Below are 14,864 nucleotides of genomic sequence, written 5' to 3' on the forward strand. Positions count from 1 at the left end.
GTGGTCCTATAAGATTATATTGGAGATGAAAAAGTCCTACCACATTTCTGTTATAGCTGTCATAATATCTTAAAACAACAATATTACATGTTTGTGATGATGGTGTATAAAGGTATAGTACATACAATTATGTATAGTGCTTGATACCTAATAATAAATGATTGTGTTACTGATTTATCTTTGTACTACACTGTACTTTTTATATTATTTTGTAGCATGCTTCTATACACACACACATAAAAGGTTACTATGAACTAGTGCCTCCGAGTTACACCAGCAGCAGCCTCGTACAGCTCGTATTTGCCTTGCTTCTGAATTACATAATTTTCTCTTGTGCTTGATTTAATCTCATGTTTTTTTAATTATGGTCCTAGGAGCAATAGGCTGTATATCATAAATACATGTATGTGTATATGTATGGTTTATATATGTGTGTACACACACACACATATTTGTATATATACCATACAGACTAGGTGTGGAGGGTATATTGCTAGGTTCATGGACATGTATTCTGTGATGTTTGCACAATTACAAAATCACTTTCTCTATCCTTTTGTTAAGTGATTCATGACTATTACCAAGTCTTGTTGGTTTTAAACCTCTAATAACTCAAACCATTGACTAATAATCTCTGTAAAGCTGTTCAGCAATTTTTATAAAGATGATTTGGCATTTCACATTCTTTCACAAATTGCATAAGATTATATTTAAAAAGGACATAATAAAATCCCAAATTTGTAAGTTATAAAGGTGTCTGAGTACAGGCATAGCAAAAAGTGATCAAAGAATACACATCAAGGGCTGGAGACATTGCTCAAATGGTACAGAATCTGCCTACCAAGCATGAAGCCATGAGTTCAAACCCATCACTGCCAAAAGATTTTTTTTTTAAATATCAAAATGTTAACACTGGCTGTCTTTTCATGGTTGAATGATAGGACGCTTTTATTTTCTTCCATAGAACATTTAATATTTTCTAGATGTTTTACACAAAGTAAGATCTATCATTAAATGTAAGGTCCTTGAACACAAAAGTTTTTATTTTATTCCCTTATGAATGGGAATTATTCAGCAATGCCTTACAATAGTGAGTGCACGCAGTCAATAGAGGAAGAATAATAGAGGGGGTTCATCTGATTAAAGCATGGCATATACATTGTGAAATACCAGGGCAAAAACCCCTAAAACGATCAGTGTGTACTTAATGACAGGAAGATAAAACAGGTCCTGGGGGTTTGTACCAGTGAGAGCAAGTATAGTAAAGGGAGAGGGTGAAGGAGTGCTAATATGGTGGATGTACTTTGTATACAGTATATTAAGATAGAACACTGAAACCTGGGGGAAAAAAGACAATCTTGCCCAACTGCTTTATTTTATCAAATGAACGAATCTAAAGAAAAATAAATATGAAAAAGGACATTGGTTGTCAGGATTTGCAGTGAGGGACTGATGAAAATGCAGAGTATAGAGGCTATTTGGGGTTGGGAAACTACTCTGTATGATACAGTAATGGTGAGTGAACCTAATGAAAGCTATGGCCTTTGGGTGATTACAATGTGTCAGTGCAGATTCATCTATTGTAAGTGATGCTGATAGAGGGGACACTGTGCCTGTGTGAAGAGAGGGGTATACAAGAACTTCCTGCAATTTCTGCTCAATTTTGCTGAGAACATAAAGCTGCTTTGAAAAATAAAGTCCACTAAAGCTTTTTGAAAAATTAGGTAGGAGATAGGAAAGCTAAAGGAGTATAACAGAGGGTGTAAATGTGATTAAAGTACACTGTATGTGTCTATGGAAATACCCAGTGAAACCCCTTAGTACCATTATTGTATGCTAATAAAAATAAAAAAAAGTTTCTCTTTCCTCCCAAAAATTTAACACTGTCATAGATTATATTGACAAATTATGGATGGAGGAAAGTCACACAAGTTTATGAATTGATGCATAAATAGTATTTGACAGATTAAAGTCACAATAAGATACCACTGTATTACTATGTTTTCAACATGCATTTCCCAGATCATTAATATTTTCCCATAGTTTTTACTTACCTCCTTTATGGATACTTTGTTTCCCTTTCCTATAGCTTTATTAAATGAAATTTGTTTTTCAGAATTTCTTGTTTATTAATAAATGTGTTTTATGATAAAACTATACTAGATGCTCCATAAATATATGCTGAAAGATTCTTTGTAATATAAAAGTAATATAAAAGGGAATAAATTAATTAAAAATTCTAATTCTTTTATTCCTGGATTACATCTTATTTTAACGTAATCTGCATTCCTTCCTTTTGATCAGTGGTGGCTGTACCTGCAGAAGTCATCCCTGACTGTTGATGTTTTTTTCTGCCTGACCTTACAAAGTTTGGCCTTTTGACTTTCACCTTCCTCAGCAAACATTTCTGTGCTTGTCTATCCAAAATGAATTGTCCCTTGTTACTTCCGGGGTGGAAAGCAGCTCTCCTCTTCGTGCTCAGTTGAATGGAGAAACACACTCTTGATCAATTTTCTCAGGACCCAGTGGGCCAGGGTCGCCCAGGAGTCACAGTGAGCTCGGGAGCCCGGAGTTCTGCTGCCCTCCAGTGGTCAGTCGCCAGGTGCGGGACTCACCGCTTTTTCTCCCAACACTAGGGGGCAGCAAAACTTCCAGCCAAGAGGTCATCAAATACCGAAATTGGCTGGGCTGCTGAAACCAGCCAAGTCCATTGTCCTCCCCTCAATGCCCCGAGGCCATCCAAGCGGGCAGGAGGAATCGTCAGGCCCAGCACAAGGAGGACGCGATGGGATTGTGGCCCCTCTTCTCCTGGGAGGACGGAGGGACATCAGAGCTATAGTTGGGGGATGCGAAATGAAGGCGATATGAGAAGATGGCAGAGTGGATTTCCCAGCAGGGACCCAAAACCTGGAGATTATTTTCTTTTTTAACAAAGGAGTCCTAGTGATGCCCGTAGTGTGGTGATGGTTCCCCTCCCCTCTCAATTTTTTTCTTCCACCTTGTTTTTCTCCCTGGATTCAACTGCCTTGATAGCTTGGTGCTCGTGTGCCCCCACCATCATTTCCAAGCCTAAAACTAGGACTCATGCAGCCTTCAAGGAATGTGGGATAAATATAGATGGCATTTTAAAAGCGATCCTGTTCTCTTATTTTCCTCTCTCCTCGTTCCCCCTTCCCCATACCCTTGAGTGCACTGTCAGGAACGGATATAAATACCTTATCACGATTGACCAAGAAACCCAAGGAACACATACTAAGGCTAAAAACAACTGCACAGTATAGACGCTCAAGTAGTACCTCATAAGCACCAGCCTTTGTAAGACATATCCTGATTCTAAATTAGCAAAACAAGTCTTAGAAGCCTGATGCATATGAGCAGTCACCGATCTTCTGTGCCATGCTTGGTTCTCCAAATCCCCCAGGGCTCCTCTCATGGGAGGTGCCTGCAGAATCTGGGCAGAAAGAGGGGAGGCTGTTGGTTTATGTACTGGCAGGGGAGGGTGGGGGCCAAGATGAGAATGAGATTCACTTGAAGTCCTTGGTGAGACTTCCATATTGTGGGGTATTCGATGCTTTCTGAGAGCTGGACATTATTTGGACTTTCTTTCTCTCACACTGTTTCCAGTTCCATTTCTGCTTGGTTCTACCATTTTTAGGAATGACTTGAGCTCCCTGCTTCTGGCCTCCTTCTGCAGAAGTCATGCCATTAGGTAGAAAACCAAATGAGTTTTTAAATCTTTTTTTTTTTTTAATGGTATGGGCTTTGAACTCAGGGCCTACACCTTGAGCCACACCAGCCCTTTTTTGTGATGGGTTTTTTCAAGACGGGGTGTCTTAAACTATTTGCCCGGGCTGGCTTCGAACTGTAGTCCTCCTGATCTCTGCCTCCTGAGTAGCTAGGATTACAGGTGTGAGCCACTGGTGCCTAGTGGTTTTTAAAGCTGTATTGAGGTATAATTGACATAGAAATGCACATATTTAAAGTACATAACTTATAGCATGTAATTTAACCTGTTCCATTTTTTAAACTATCACCACAATCAAGTTTTCTGGTGCTCTTTTGTACTGCCTCTGCATTGTTCCTCCCTGCCACCATCCCAAGAAACCACTTGCATAGTTTATGTCCATACAGATTACTTTGAATTGTTTAGATTTTTATTAAAATGTGTTTAAAAATTCAAAGGTTGGAAAATGAGGAAATCTCTTTACTTTTACAAAATTCTTTATCTACTATTTTTTTCCTGCTGGAGTCAATTTATAGGAAAATACAATGTTCTTGTAGGTAATTGATGAAATTGTTATGGAATTTTGTCAATTATTAAGGTATTTTACTCTGGACCCGAAAGCCATTCTTCTGTGATCTATTTTGTGGTACTGGAGCTAGGACTGCAAACTTTTTTGCCATGACTTCATGGTAGGTTCTCCCTTTGCAGACACTAGGGGGACATTTCCAGGCTTCAGGAGAGAGCAAGGAATTGTTCCTACCTGGTTGCTTCTTGTGGGTTTCTGTTGGTACATCCTGAAGCAGTATTTTTACCTTGGGAGGGTGTATTACTCAGCTTTTCATTACTACAATGAAATACTCAAGGCAGGCTACTTTATAGAGAAAAGATGTTTATTTAGCTTACAGTTTTGAAGGCTGGAAGTCCAAATAGCGTGTCACAGGTCCTAGGGAGGATCCCTCTAGGTTTCATAACGGCGTGATGAGAGTGCCCGTGCATCTCTCAGGTATGGTATCTCTTACTCTGTTATGAAGCTATCAGGAGTCAAATCTTATCACTTCCCAAAGGCCCCTAGATACCACATTGAGATACAGTTTCTACCTCCTTAATGTCATTAACAACCATATTCAATCCAGAGGAGTGGTTCATCTTTTTATAGCAGCAGCTGAATCCAGTTTTTTGGGTTTTTTTTTTTTCCTAACATGTACAGAACCAGCTTTCTATCATCACCCCCAGAAACACTAGCACCAGTCAGTGGGTGCCCTCTCCTCAAAGATACAAATTTTGGCCTTGCAGTGCCTTCTCTGAGTTCAGCAACAGCCCAGGACCACTCCACTTTCCTAATCTAATCTACATTATCTCAGTAACACCACTTTCTTACTTTATTTATTTATTTTTTGGCAGTGCTGGGGATTGAACTGAGGGTCTTGAGCTTGCTAAGCAAGTGCTCTACTATTTGAACGTTTCCAGCCCTCAATGACACCTCAAGTGTTTAAATAAATCTAGCTTTTTGCCTTTTCCCCATTTGCTATCTCTGTAATAGCCTAGACTTCTCTTTTTAATCTTTCAATTATCTGTTTGACAACTTTCTACCTAGTTTCCTATTCTAGGTTTTAAATCCTAGCTACTCAATTAGCAGATATAGTTTCTGTTACCTGTTAGAGAAGGTAGATATACTTGTCATACTTCTGTATGTCAGTGTCTTAACTTGCACTTCATTGATTTAGTGAGGTTGAATTTATTTTTCCTACAGATTTTGGGAGAGAAAGGCAGCCCTGACACCCAAGAGGTGGTCTGACAATCGAGCTAAACCTTGTTGTTTTCTATGGTACATAAGCCATCACAGATCATCAGTATCAGGCAAGGCCACTCAGTGCCAAGGATGGCTCAAGACAAAACTGAGGGCTGGACGTGTGTTGAAAGAGGTAGGGTGCCTGCTTCACAAGCATGAAGCCCTGAATTGAAACCTCAGTCCCACCAAAAACAACAACAAAAAAGACAAAACCAAAACAACACTATCATCATGTCTGATTCTGGAAGAACATAAAATTGTCTATGTACCCCTGCAAAAATAACCAAACATCCCCTGTTCAGACTAATACAAATGACTGCTACTTCTCCATCCATTACAGTTTCAGCCTTTGTCTAGTCTTGTCTCTTTCCAGACAATATATATTAAGATATTCAATTACATAATCATCCAATTTCTGAAAACATCCCAGAGCAAATGCCTTCTTCCTTAAGCCTTCCTCTGAACCACCTAAACAAAGCTGAGTCTTCTAAGATGTCCTTTCTTTTTGTTTTGCTTTGCTGGGAATTGAACCCAGGGCTTTGGGTATGCTAGATATGAACTCCACCACTGAGCTACATCATCAGCAATATGTACTTTCTAACACCTCCTACTCAGGGGTCCCTGGTTCCTCAGATATCTTCTTTCCCTTGTGTAATGAGTTCTGAACCCAACGTGATCAACTGTGGGATATTTCTGCAGTTTTTGGGTAGAGTACACTTTACAAGCTTTCTATTTATAGAAATTAAAATTTAGCTCAAAACTTTAATAACATGTCTACCAAATTTCCCTCTCAATTTGGTTTGAAGGTGTTTGTTGTATGTGGAATAAAACATGTTGTAAAAAAATACATTTTTTTGGCAGTTTGGGGTTTAAATTCAGGGTGCCACCTGCACTCTTCCACTTCAGTCACACCCCCCAACCCTTTTTGCTTTAGTTATTTGTTCAGATAAGGGTGTCTCAGTTTTTTTGGCCCTAGCTAACCTCAGGCTATCATCCTCCTACCTATGTCTTCCTGCATGGCTGCACCACAGGTGCACATCACCATCCTGGCTTATTTTTGACATGGCTTCTCACTAACTTTTTGCCTGGGTTGATCTTGAACTGAAATCCTCCCAATTTCTACCTTCTAAGTAGCTGGGATTACAGGCATGAGCCCACACACAGGATAAATATTTAAAGTGTTAAATATTCAAATATATCAATCCTTTCTATCAGCTTGTGATTTTTATATTCAGTTTTGTTTGTGAAAGAATGAGTCTAGTAAATTTGGGTAAAACCCAAGGCCTCATGCCTGATAGGCAAATGCTCTACCACTGAGCTACATCTTCAGCCTCATAAAACAAGTTTTGATAAAATGATATTAAGAATAAGGAAGTTAATAACAACTTGTGATTAATGTTGCTAATGTCGAATGCACTATTCAAGTACTTTGTGTGTCCTAACTTGTTTAATCAGTATCAGAAAATGGTGTTTTGAGAATTGTATAGCATTCTACCTCAAGGTTGTAGAGGCAGAAAGAAATCCATTTTTTCTGACTTTAGCATCCTCTCTGAATCACTCCATTTCTTCTGCCAGGTGTGGAATTGTCAATGCCTCTTTACCTCTACACCTCAGGTAGTTTTAGGACCAATTTTATGAAAAGTGACAGGAAAAGAAAGGAAAAAAGAAAGAAAAGAAACAAAAATGGCAGGTGCTTCCTTGTTTGTTATAATTTCCTTTCTTAATTTTATTAAATTTCATAAAACTAGACTATGCATTAATCAAAATCCTTGGCCCAATCATGCATGGCTGACATCTATAAATATATTAGACTATACTTATACATGCTTATTATTTTACAGAAACTAAAACATTTATATAACATGTCATATATATCAGATGAACCACATAAAAACCTTCTACCCCAAACAAAGTTGAGAATTTTGATATGATCTAGTTATTAATGATAACAAGGGCCATGGTATCCGGTCACTGCTGTTCAGTGACTCATCTCTATCCCTTCACATCCTCCTTTTTTCTCCATCACTCTCTGCCTCATCATGCCTTCTCTTTGTCCTGTTCCCAATTCTTTTCTTTTCTTTTTTTTTAAACACAGGGTCTCACCATATAGCCAAGGCTGGCCTCAAACTCACTATGTAGCCTATGTTGGCCTCAAACTCACCATCTTCCTGTGTCAGCCTCCAGAGTGCTGGGATTACAGGTGTGTGCCAGCAAGTCCAGCTCATTTTCATTTCTTGATCATCCTTTTTAGAAGTTACCTATTTTGGCCTTGTTGATGATTTCTAATGTTTGTTTTTATATCATTAATGTTTATTCTTATGGTCGTTTACTTTTGCCTTTCTTTGGACTTGATTTCCATTTAAAAAAATTTCTTGAAATATGTGCCTAAATAATTGATATTATAGGCATGTTTCCCAACATAATAATTTAAAGATAAAAATTTATCTCTAACCGTGTGACTTTAGGTCACAAAACTTTCAGGAGTTTTGTTCAACATTCATTAAAATTAGGCAAAAATATTTGATAGCTTCCACTGAAATTTCTTTTGACTCATGGGTATTTGGATGAACATTAGTGTTTCATTCCAAATATTTGGCAGGCTAAAGTAATTTTTAAATTATCATCTTTTTTTTGTTTTGTTTTTTAAGTTTTTTGAGACAGGGTCTCAATAATGTAGCTCAGGCTAATCTGAAACTCTCAATCCTCCTGCCTAGTCTCCTGAGTGCTAGAATTATAGGCATGCACCACCATGCCAAGCTAGTGTCTAGAAATGATTTATAATTTAATTTTAATGTAACTAAGAGTGAAACAAATTCAAGATTTAATTATATGATAGAAGTAACTTTTGAAACTAACAGTAAAATATTATTATTCAGTAACTATTGTACGATGTCGTCCCAGCTACCGTTCCCCCTGAGGAATGGGGGAGGGAACAGTGTGCCTAAAGGATTATTTGGCATGTGGGGATGGCAGGGGGACAGGTCACCTACTTCTGTTGAACTCCCATTGCCTCAGTTCTGCACGTGCTGGCGAATTTCTGGGCTGTGTGGGAGCAGGGCTATGGCAGAAGCTCCAGAACAGGCTGCTTTTACTGTGGGGAAATTCCACCCCTTTCTATGTAAGTGACCCTCTGCAAGGGAAGTGAGCCTCAAGGTCTTCTTTTATTATCTGTGAAGTGGAAAGTAAACGAACTCATATTATAATACACATTTCATGAATCATTCAATAATAGAAGTGAATACGCAAAGAAAACATGCTATGTACACATTAAGAGTATTTTCAGCCTGAAGGGGAAATCCTGTCATTTGTGGCTACTTGAATGAATCTGGAGGACATAAAACTAAGTGAAATAAGCAGACACAGAAAGACAAAACAGGGCCAGGCATCGAGGTGCTCTTAATCCTGACACTTGGGAGTTTGGGGCAGGACGATCTCAAGTTTATGGCCAGTCTGTCCTTACAATAAGTGACACACTTTCTCAAAACCAGCCACCAACCAAATGTATAAACAACAACAAAAATAGAAAGATGAGTGCCACATGACCTCAGTTACATGTGGAACTGAATAAAGTTAAACCCATAGAAATAGAAAAACAATGTCTGGGGTGGAGTAGATGGGAAGTTGTTGCTCAAAGGGTCCAAAATTTCAGATTTACAGGCAGAGTAAGTTTCAAGATATATTGAACAGTGGGTGACTATAATTAATAATAGTGTATTCAACTGGATCTGGTGGCTGTCTGCAATCCTAGCTCTTGGGAGGCAGAGGGAGGAGGATCTTGGGTTTGAGGCTAGCCTGGGCTACATAGTGAGACCCTGTCTGAAAAGAAAAATTATAATAATATATTATATCTCATGATTTTTTATTTCCTTTTTATTTCTTCTGTGGGTCATTGGTTGTTTAGGGGTATTTGTTTAATTTCCACTTGTTCGTGTAATTTCCAAGTTTTTTTTTCTTTCTTTTTGCTGGTGTTGGAGTTTGAACTCAGGGCCTAGTGTGCTTTTGCTTGAGCTATGCTCCCAGGCCTTTGTGCTTTGTTTTTTAGATAAATTCTTGCTGTTTTTGCCCTGGCAGCATTGAGCAAAGGTAGTCCATCCATGACTCCCAAGTAGCTTGGATTACAGACGTGTACCACCCTGCTTCTTTGCTGAGATGGTGCCTCCATTTTTTTGCAGGGGCTGAGTAATGGTAATTCTCCTGATCTGGGCCTCCTGAGTAGCCTGCTCTATTTTTCAAGATTTCTAATGTAATTGCCTTGAAATGATACTTGATGTGATTTCATCCACTTAAATTCATTAAGATTTGTTTTGTGGCCTAACATAGAGTGTGTCATAGAGAACGTTTCATGTACAATTGAGAAGAATGTGTATTTTGATGCTACTGGATGTAATGCTCTATATATGGCAATTTGATCGACAGTATAATTCAATCTCAATGTTTCTTGATTGATTTTCTGTCTGATGACTGAGCCATTGTTGCAAGTCGGGTAGGAAGGTCCTCCTGTTAGTGTACTGCAGTCTGTCATTCTGGTCAGGTGATTTAGAATTGCTTTATGTATTTAGGTGTTCTGATATTGGACACATACATATTTATAACTGTTAAGCATTCCTGATGGAATTAATGATTTTGCATTAGACTATGACCTTCCATCACTTTTCTACAGTTTTTGACTTAGTCTATTTTGCTCAATTTAAGAATAGTTATTCTTTCTCTCCGTTTCCATGTGCATGGACCAAGCCCAGGGCATGGTGGGGATACCAGGGCGCTGTCGCAAAAGGCTTAGAGTCCTGGGTGGCTTCCCTTGGCTGGAAACCGAAGGCATGTAATTTGTTGGCCCTCCCGGCATCTGTCACTCTGTCCCCGCACTTCCTCTTTCTCCCTCCATTCCCCTCCATCTTCCAAAACACTTCTACCAGACCAGATTTTCCGTCTCCCTCAAGGCCGGACCAAATCCAGGCAAAGGTCCTTTCTACCTCCCCTGACTCCCCAACCTGCTGTAAGAGCGCTGCGATGGATGGCGAGGGCGCCTGGGGATCCGCACGCGGGAGAGCCTGCAACCTGGCTGCAGGTGGGACAGTGTGCCCTCGGGGCGCTCCCGCGGCTGCCTGGGCACCATCTCCTCATCCCTACTCCAATGGGCGACTTTCACAGAGGTCTTTCCTCTCCATACCAAAACGATTTGCAGTGAGTACCAACCTCATTAGGCTGAGAAATGAGCCCTACCAGGTGTTAACCACTGTATCACCACAGCACCCTGAACACTTCCAAATCCTCACTTTCTGAATTCTAATTATTAGGCGCCCCTCAGAATTTCTTTTCCTTTTTTCCTCCAGTTTCTGAGACTCTATGGGGCACCATAAATGTTCTAGTTATATTTAAAATTACGCTGATTTGGAATCTTATGAGCTCTTTTTCACTTCAGGCTTTAGCTGCATAATATTTCTTAACTTCACTGAACGGCGTATATCGCAACTGAGATTTAAAATTACCGATTTCCTACGAGCACAGGGCACAGAAGCAGCAGCTCCTTTGTGTGGCAGATTCTACAGAATCTTCCAGATGCAAGATTGCCCTCGTCTGCTTGAAGGCATGAACGGATGCGTCTGACTTCGCAAGGGCTGCAGCGCTCAGGCAGCAGCGGGATTGCAAAGCCCAGGAGAGGCTACTGGGGATCACTGAGCTGTGTCCCAAGGCCTGGCCCTGGGGTTGGGGAACAACGCTGAAAACGATTCCCGCAGGCCACCAGGAATCTCCGTGAGGCCTGGAGCAGGACACAAGTATTCCTTCCAGACCTCTTCTGTGCTCAGGGTCACATGAGAAATCAAGCAACAGGAGCCCCCACCTCCATCCCAAAAAACCAAACTGGTGGTGGCTGCTGCGGGAGGGACAATCCAGAGACTTCATGCTGGGCCTTGAAATGGAGAACCAGGAAGGACCTGAGGGGAATAAAAAGGAAGCCCCAGGACACTTTGTGGGGGGGGGGAGGCTAGCGGATTTTGGGTCCCCCTTCTCGTTTGAAGAGCCTTTGACTGTTATCTATGTGCCCTTTGGTGGCCTCGATAACCTCAACATCCCCGTCACAGTCATGGTGACTGACTTCCTTTGAATACTTTTGGTTTTAATAAACCCTTGTTTGCTTTATTTCCCTGTCCTTTAATTCTTTACTGGGCGGAGGAAAAGGACCCTCCTCAGAGCCCTTGATGGGATCAGGCTCCTTAAGGACCCTGAGGCCTCTGAGTGAAAAGATGGTGAAGTGTCCCACTCCTTGGCCTCCCAATCCTTTAAAGAGCCAGTAAATTTTTAGTATAATCAAGTGTCATGCATTTCAATAAATACCAGGGAGACCTGAGTTTCATTATAATAGGTAATCTTAAACACGTGAAAGAAGTAAATGATCAGTACTAACATTTGCTACATGATTCATCTCCATATAAATAATACCTTCAGCTGGGGTGGCTCACACCTGTAATCCTAGCTACTCAGGAGGCAGCAGTCAGGAAGATCACTGTTGGAAGCCAGACCAGGCCAAGGTAGTTCTGGAGACCCTATCTCAAAAAAACAAAACAAAACAAAAAAACCGATCAAGAAAAAGAACTGGTGGAATGGCTCAAGGTGTAAGTCCTGAGTTCAAATCCCAGTACCACATACACAAAAATACCTTCAAAGATATAAGAACTAATGTAGTGTTTTATTTACCAGTTCTGGGCAACCACTAAGCCTATTTTAACATTGAGAAACTCATGTGCAGTAATGAATGTGATTACTGGTAGGTCTTGATTGGTTTTAGTCTCCACATAGAAAATAAAAGTCTCAGAAAGAAATTATATTTTAAGAAGTTAATAGCCACCGGGGGAAAATGCATTATGAAAACCACAAACATAGTGAAATGGTGACTGTAGTGAGGGTTCTAACAAGTCCAGCACTGAGCCGGTATCTCCTGAGGTAGAAGCCTCTGCTTCCTCCAGCTTAGGGTTCCAGGTTGCTGTGTTTCATCTCTACTTGCTGCTGGCTCAAGTGGTAGAATACTTGCCTAGCAACTGTGAGGCCCTGAGTTCAATTCCCAGTACTGCACACACACAAAAAAAGAAAACAAGTTTACTTATCTCCACTTGCTAACAGCAATCTTGCATTTCTACCACTGCACAGTAGCCTGAAGCATAAGAGTCTGGGGCGGAGCAGGCTGCACAGTGGAGCAGACACCTGTCTAGCACAAGAGAAAATCCAGCAATCCAGCCAATGAAGAGGGCCTCCTCAAATTCCCGCCTGGGGACAATCTCTGGGATGGTCTTGTCTGACCCAGAGCTCCTGAACCATATGTGGGCCACCCAAGAAACTGGAACCAGGGCTGTGAGTCCTGAGTTCTACAACAGAAATCCCCCTCCACCACTCAGGATTAGATGTCACTTCTTGAGATCTTGCTGTCGCTGTCCAATTCTCCAAACCCAGAGAGCAACAGCCCCTGAACCCCCGACCCATTTGACAGAAACATTAAAATCCAGGAGATCCTGACTTCAGCTGGCAGGAAAGATCAAAGTCCTTGCACTGCCTGCTCACTTCCTCCTGCATGACGCAGATTTTCCAGACCCTGTGGTCCACTTTTTCATCTCCTTTAAGTCCAGGTCAAGGTTCTTCCAATGTGACAGGTAGTTTCAAGGCAAAGATAATAAAAGTCCAACAGATTGAATTGCTGCTCTGAAGACTAAAGCCATTATAAAGTCCTGTAAAGATAGGCGCCGGTGGCTCACACCTCTAATACTAACTACTTAGGAGGCAGAAATCAATGGTTCAAAGCCAGCCTAGGCAAACAGCTCGAGAGGCCCTATCTCAGTAAAACCCATCACAAAAAAGGGCTGGTCGAGTGACTCAAGGTGTAGACTATGAGTTCAAACTCCAGTACCACAGAAAATAATAAATATATAAATAAAATTAAATTAAGTCCTGTGAGCTTCATCTGACATGACTCCTGCTCTTTGGTTGCTGTGATAAGAAATGTAACACTCGAGTTATCACTTGCAGAGCTCAGGAATGTGTTTTCATTGCATACATAGGAGGACTCTTGCCAGAGTTGCTATTGTTTGATTTCATGTTGAAAAGATTTCAGAAGAAGAAAGGAAAATCATGCTGCAAACCAGTCATGCCAAGGTGCGGCCAAGATCATGTGTGTGTCCTGTGGGCTGAACTTTGTAGAAAGCATTTTGCAGGTGAATTAAAATTAAGTAGTACTGATCCTCCTTTCACTGTCAAGTGATACATGGCTTTCGTGTTGGTCCCAACATGTCTAACAAGTTAATGAACTCTAAATGCAAAAATGTTTAACTGAAGGTTCGGTTCAACTCCTCCTGGCAGATTTTCATCTGCTGTTTTTCTCATATTTCAATGAACATTTATGATACCAGTGGGGGCTACCACTTTAAAAAATAGGTTCAGAGAAGTGTTTCTTAAATGAATAAATCAGTATTACCAGAAAAAATGAAGTTATGTGCTTTTAATTCCCTACTATTGAACACTTTCCAGATGTTCAGTTTGCCTGCTCTCCTGCTAAATTTGTTTGGAAAATTAGTGTGTGTCTGTGCGTGTTTGTGTGTGTATGTGTATGTGTGTGGGGTCTGTGCGTGTGTGTGTATGTGTGGTGTGTGTTTGTGTGTATGTTTTCTGTGCAGTATATTGACTGTAGTTATATTTGGGTTTCCAAGAATAAGTGCATTGTAAAGCCCAGTACAGTGGTACATGACTGTAACATCAGTGAATCTGGAAACTGTAGCAATGTGTTTGAGAATTCAAGGCTAGCCTAGGCAACATAGTGGAATCCTGTCTGAAAAAAACAAACATGTGCATTGTATACTTAATTACATCTTTATCTTATTGTGTTACTGTGTCAAATATGGTATCTTTTGTCATTTACAAAATGACAATTACCCTACAATGTAAAGATCATTTGTCTAATCAAAGTATTCTTTTTAATTGGCTAGGTAAAATATAAATGTCATTGTTCCCACTTCTGTTTCTTAATTTTGGGAGTTTGAACAGCTTTTGACAAGGTGGAACCCTCCCCAAACAGCTTTCTTCTCCTAGGCCTATCTTAGATTCAACACTGCTCAACCAATCAATCTTTAGCGCTGTTTGACGCTGAATAATTTCACCCAAAGATGAGCCAAATTTAAACTGACTTGTCAGGTGGGTCTTCTGTTGAGATGGTTCCTAGTTTTCTGGTCACCATCCAGTCTACCTTGGTCTGCTTAGGACCCTATACTAGGGAAGAATATGAAAACGCAGGCCCTGGAGTCTGCTGATTCCAAATCCTTGGTGTCATGTGTGTGGAGAAGGGTGCCATGTTTGGACTAGGTCTATGTCCTG

General features: G+C 40.5%; 1 pseudogene; it reads right to left on the reverse strand.

Annotated features, from left to right (window-relative positions):
- Positions 1-12,622: 12,622 nt before the first annotated feature.
- On the reverse strand, positions 12,623-13,219 carry LOC109686759 (putative claudin-24; annotated as a pseudogene).
- Between the last annotated feature and the right edge of the window lie 1,645 nt (positions 13,220-14,864).

This window comes from Castor canadensis, chromosome 6 (assembly GCF_047511655.1).
Source record: "Castor canadensis chromosome 6, mCasCan1.hap1v2, whole genome shotgun sequence".
NCBI classification, from domain to species: domain Eukaryota; kingdom Metazoa; phylum Chordata; class Mammalia; order Rodentia; family Castoridae; genus Castor; species Castor canadensis.